Raw genomic sequence first — 6,792 nt, forward strand, 5'->3', positions numbered from 1 at the left:
ATATTGCTCACAAACAGATCTATTCACAACTATGCCATTTTATGCATGTATGAGTGTGACTGTGCAGTGGAACATGCTTGCAAAATTAACATCTGTTTAATAGAAGTAAGGATTGGGTGTGGTAATATAAACAGGAGAGGAAAATCAAAATTTTAGTTGACTTTCAAAAGGTACATGTCACTCAAATTTTTGTTTTTTTAAATAATTATTATTTTAATTGATATAGATATTTTAAAACTCAAATTTTACTATATATTTATCAACAATTTGTTGGTAAAATAAATTTAGTCTTTTAAAATATATATATAAGATTTTGAATTTGAATTTTGAAGATGAAAAAAAAGTAATTTAAAGGGAAGATCTCAATAAATATGTCAAATTTCATTTTCTAACAAAAATTAATCATCTAAAATTTGTTTTACTATATATTTTTTTATATTTCATTTACACTTACTCTTTCTTTATATATCTCTGTCTTTATCTATGTTACTTTCTTTCTCTCACTTTCTACTTCGTTCTTTGTTACACACATCTCTTGTCTCATTAAAAAAGGGAAAAAATATTAATGTTTTTTTTGAATTATTAACTACCTTGAAAAATAAAGAATAATTAAGTACTTTTTATCTACTTTAACTTTATCTTTTAATTAGTGGGTGAGAAAAAAACATTAACTATTTTTTTATGGCAACTTGTGTTTTAATCTTTATACATAATCTTAGATCACAATCATCTTGATAAAGAACAGTGGGAGTACTTTGTAACAAAGTGCACAGTGAGTCGTTTGATCCTTTAATTTAAAATTTGAAAGGGTTGGTCCTTATCAAACTCATGAAACACCCTAAAATTCTAGGTACGGTTACCTTTCATTCACCCATCCTTTTTATTCTGCTCATATTAACATCATTAATTTGGTTTTTATTTCTTTGCTATTCTTGAGTTGCTTGACCACAAATGGGTTAATTTACTTATGTTGCACCCTATAATTGTTTTGATTTTTCAATTGGATCACTATTTTGTTTAGATGTCAAATACAAGCTTGCCAAAACCCAACTGTTTGTTTGATTGGTATTGGGCTTCTTGAGTCCTTGTCACGTGTTTCTGTTCTTTGCGTTCCTGGGCCTTCTTTTTCCTGCATTGTTAAATACCCTAATAATATTTTGGTTATTTATTATTTAATAATATTTTTGTAAACATTAATGATAATCTAAAATCCCCAAATAAAATTTAATTCAAAAAATATATTTAGCACATTAGTTATTAACTGAATTACTTTTTCAATTCCATTTTATTAAATTTTATAATACAATTTATTTCTAAACAATTATATATATATATATATATATATATATATATGAACTAAACAAAGATAATAAAGTTTGAATTTAAAATTTTGGCGTATTATCTTGATCACCATTAGGTGACAACCCTAACAGTATAAAAAATCATTTATTTGTATCTTTCTTAAGCTTTTATTTTATATTTTATTATCATCGCTAGTTGTTAAAATTAGTACTTTAATGTGTAATTCAGACGATAAAACTAATTATTTTATACAATAAAATATATTGTAATTATTAAAATTTTTGATAAATAAATATTTTTATCATATAAATTATATTTTAAGTTTATAATAAATAATTTATATTATAATATAAAAATATTTTTAACTATTTAAATTTAATTATGAATAAAATAAATTATATACTAAAAGAGATAAGAACTTAAAATCAAAATACTAATAACAGTATTGTTAAAGAAAGAAAAAAATAAACATACATTGAGAATAGATCTTAATCATTAGATTATAAGTTCTACTAACCAAGCTTTGTATAGACAAAAATTTTCTTTATCAAGTCACTCTTGACTTTACAATACAAACTCAAGTATTCTTCAAAACAAAGTCTTTATATTTGAGATTTCAAGTCCCATGAGTCTATTCTAGATTCATGAAAGGAATGATCTACCCACCAAATTTAATAGTGTTAAATATATATTTCAATTTAAGATAAGATCAAAATAAAATAAATTAGATTCAAATTCACTTTCTTACGATCTAGTAGGTGAATCACCTTAAAAAAGTAAGCAAATTCATTATTCATCCCACTAATGTTGTTATTTCAATTTTGTCTCGTAATATTTTTATATTTACAAATTCAATGGATTATCTATACCAAAAAGTCTGTACATGCATTTAGTTTTTTATTTTTATTTTGTTAAATTTATGTAAGTGTAACAAAGTAAATGTTCGACATCCTTAGTTCGATGACTCCGGTGTGTCAACAAAACACAAACTCAAAATGTAAATATTGGATTGTCATAAAAAAAATTAACTAACTATAAGATTTGTTAAGATACATTCAAATTCCACATTATTAAAATAAGATAATGAATATAAATTTATAAATACACAAATGTCATCATTGGTATGAGATATTTTGAATAATGATAAAAATAAATAAATTTATGAGAGCTTAAATGTAGAGTGAACAATATTATATTAAAATGAGATATGTATGTGTCTGAACTCTAATGTCCAATCCTTCACATCCCTAATCCAGAACAAGTGGTATTAATATGATTAAACTTTATGGACCATTGAATACTCGTGAACTAAAAAAGATGATAAATTTATGGTTTAACTTAAAGTAGACAATATCATATAAATTTAGATATATGTGTAGGAACCTTGATGCATAACACATTAATATATTGTTTGGACATTTTATAATGGAATAAAACATGAATTTCATTTCATTATTGAAAAAAAAAATGTTATTTTTTTTAATTTCTACATTACCCTTACTTTAAAAACAATCTATATTTTATTTATTTTATGTTTTTATGTCACTACAAGAAAAATTAAATTATTGACAGATAATTTTCGACGAATACAAATCTATCGGAAAATTTATATTTTCGACGGATTTTACCAACGAAAAAAAAATCATAGGAAAAGTTATATTATTGAACGATATATCCGTCGATAATTTCCGATAGATATAAATCTTTCGGAAAATTTATATTTTCGAGGATACAAATCAGGCAGAAAATTTATATTTTTGATAGATATAAATCTGTCAGAAAATTTATATTTCTAACAGATATATAGTTATATTATTGATGGAATATTTCTGACAAATTTATATTTGTCAAAAATGTAAGAATTTTTGACGAAAATTGACGACAATCATATATTAAAAAAGATCATCAATAAGATTTTAAATATATATATATATATATATATATATAGAGAGAGAGAGAGAGAGAGAGAGTGAGAGAGAGAGAGAGAAGGAGAAATCAAATGACTCACATAGTAACTCTGAGTAAAGTTACTCCGCTCAATAACTCATGGTGTATGTTGAATTTCATCGATCCAATTATTAAATTAAAAGTTATTAAATTTTACTAATAATTAATATAGAAAAAATTGATTAGCTTTGGAATAAATTATTTGTAAAAAATATTGTTGAAAAATTAATTATTTTAAATTATTTAACTAGAATCTTATTAACAATTTACTATATGATTTTGATATTTTTATATAACTTGTAACGCCCAATTTATAAAAATATTAAACATAATATTATATATCTTTATATATATATATGTATATATTTTACTATAGATCGTTAACACAAGTATATCCTTAATAATATTATACACAAAAATAAAGAAAGATTTTTTGAACTTGTTTACAAATAGTTAGCTTATAATTACATTACATATTTTTCTAAAAATATTTACAAATACGTGCGTAATTAAAACTACTTATTTCTCACATATCTATTACAATATTTACATATTAGGTTGATATAAGTTTACTATAAGATTAACATGGTTAGTCAGAGGTAAGAAAAAGGTAACCATTATCGGTCCATCAATGACCGTAGGAATTTCCTGAGTAGGAGAAAATGTGAAAGTTGACAGTGCCACTCCTTGGAAGGTAACCGAATTGGCAACAACATCCACACTCTAAGTAGTTCCAAAAAATACCGATGATATGATAGAGGGGTAAGGGTCCGGGATTACCGTTAAATATTTTAAACAAGAAACATAAGGAGTGAGAACAATTATCCAATAAATATCCATAATTAAATAATATGCATAGAAATATTTTTAACTAATACTAATAAATATATATTATTTTTTTCTTGATATAAAAATTTGAATTATATTTATAGTGACTAGTCAGGATATGAGCATTATAATAACAAATAACTAAAAGTTATTTCACCTTAAGTTTTTATTCATTTAAATCTCCAACGTAAACCTTCAACTACAAATTAATTCAAATTTTATTCCTTATGGCCATAGAATGATATTTATTTTTATAAATGTATGAAGAAATAACAACAAGATGAGTTTAAGATATTTTTAACAAAACTATATTATAGTTAATATTAATATAAAAATAATTCAGCTAAATAAATTTGAATATTTTTCATTATTTAAACTTTAATAAAATATTGTTTACGTAAATGGAATGTATTAAAGAATATTAATCAAGTAAATGACAGTGATAAATATCATAAAATAATTAAACAACATAAACTAGGAACACTTTATTAATTATTAAGAGTAAAAAATATCATAGATTAAACAAGTAAGTGAGGTTAGGGACACCTCACTGAGTAAATATACATAAAATATAACATAACTAAATAAACACAATAGCAGATAAAATTTTAAAAAGATAAAGATCTCTTCTCCTTTTACCTTAACGAAAATGATATGACTTGGAGATATTCCAAAGTTGTATATTTCTCTCCATCTTTTTTTTTCCTCTCTTTCCTCTTACTATTTTTTTCTCTCCCTAAACTTTTGCTTTCTTTCTTCTCAAATTTACAGTTGCATGTTTACCTCAATCTAAAGCCTATTTATAGTAAAAATTTGTAATGATTAGCATTTTATAAAAAAATTTCTCATTTTGTTTGATTTTAATCTCCCATTACATGTTTAGTTTCTTATATAGATAGAGATAAGTAAATGTAGGATAATAGGATTGTGTAGCAGAGATTTTTCTGCTGCAGATTTTTCATTTTTTTTTAATTTTTTTAGTCCATTCATAATATATATATATATATATATATATATATATATATATATATATAATTTTAAAATTATATATATATATATAATAATTAAAATATTATTCTAAAAAATTTATAAAAGAAAAGTAAAATTAGATAGAAAATATTTCTATTTTAATTTTCTGAAAATGTAAAAAAAAAAAATAAGGTATCAAAATAAAATATCTATATTTATTTATTTAAATATGGTAACTAAAAATATAAAAATATTAGTTTAAGAATAAGATAATGATAATAAAATTGGGAATAAATATTATATAATTCCATTTTAATTTACTAAAAATTTGGTAATAAAAATTTTAATATATTATAATTATATAAAATATTGTACTTATTCTCTATTAGTTTTTAAAATATAATAACTATGAATTTAGACTACCATTTTAAGGATAATAATAAAATTGAGAATATTTTATTTGAAATTTAGGATATTACATAACTAATATCTGATTTTAAATTTGATATGAAAATATTATAATATAATTAGATAAGATTTTAAATTAGTATTTTATTAATGTTTGATAATTAGAAAATAAAACAAGGATAAATATATTTTTTTAATTTTATATCTTAGATTTAAGATGAATAAATATATTAAGTTAATTAATAATTTATTTAAAATGTAAAAATTTAATTTATAAAAATAATATTTTAAAAGAGAAGGGTTTTAATAACACTGGTATAACTTTTACTATGTATTACACCGCTCAATAACTTTATATTAAATGTGAATTTTATAAATTCAACCATTGGATTGAAAGTGTTTTACTCTTAGATCATATATACAAAATTTTATATTAATTCAAGATGATTTGATACTTTATTTTTGTAAAACAAAATTGATGTAATATATACATTTCAAAATATACTAAAATATGAACACTTTGATTACCTTCAAGTTGTTGTTCAATTTTAACAAAATTTGATAAAAACATATAAAGTGATATGAACTTTCAATCTAATAGTTAGATTTACAAAATTCACATTTAATATAAAGTTATAGAGCAGTGTAAAACTTCGTAACAGTTACACTAGTGTTATTATAACCATTTTCATTTTAAAATATATAAATTATTATTTAAACTTTTAAATTTATAATATATAATTTAAATTGTATCATAATATTAATTTTAAATAGAAATAAGTAGATTTTTAATTATACAGGTAAGTATATATAAAAATAAAGATTAATTAAATGTAATATAATTATTATTATTGCTAATATAATTATTATATATATTATTATATTTTTATAACAGTCTGAACATACCGAAATGAGAGGGATCCAAAGATAGTATAAGCATGAGATTGTATAGTTAAGAATGACTGAAATGAATTAATTTGTATTATCTATACTAACAACATACATATGCTTTTCGGTAACTTATCTCATTAGAACTCCATAGTTAAGTGTGCTTGACTTGGAGAAATATAGGGATGGGTGACCTTCTGGGATGTTTTTTAAAAGTGAAGTGTCGTGAAATAGAATCCTTGAGAACCAAATATACAAGTAAGTATATATATAAATAACTGTCTGATGAATTTATTCGTCGAAATCATATATAGATTTTTAAACAATTTTCGATGGATTTTTTTTTCCAATGCCCCTTTTTTCGATGGATGCAAATCCGTCAGAAATAGAGAATTTTCGAAGGATATTCATTTTTACCGACGGATTATGTCCTCCGAAAATTTACATTTT

This window comes from Cajanus cajan, chromosome 3 (genome assembly GCF_000230855.2).
Source record: "Cajanus cajan strain Asha chromosome 3, NIPB_CcT2T_4, whole genome shotgun sequence".
Taxonomy (NCBI): domain Eukaryota; kingdom Viridiplantae; phylum Streptophyta; class Magnoliopsida; order Fabales; family Fabaceae; genus Cajanus; species Cajanus cajan.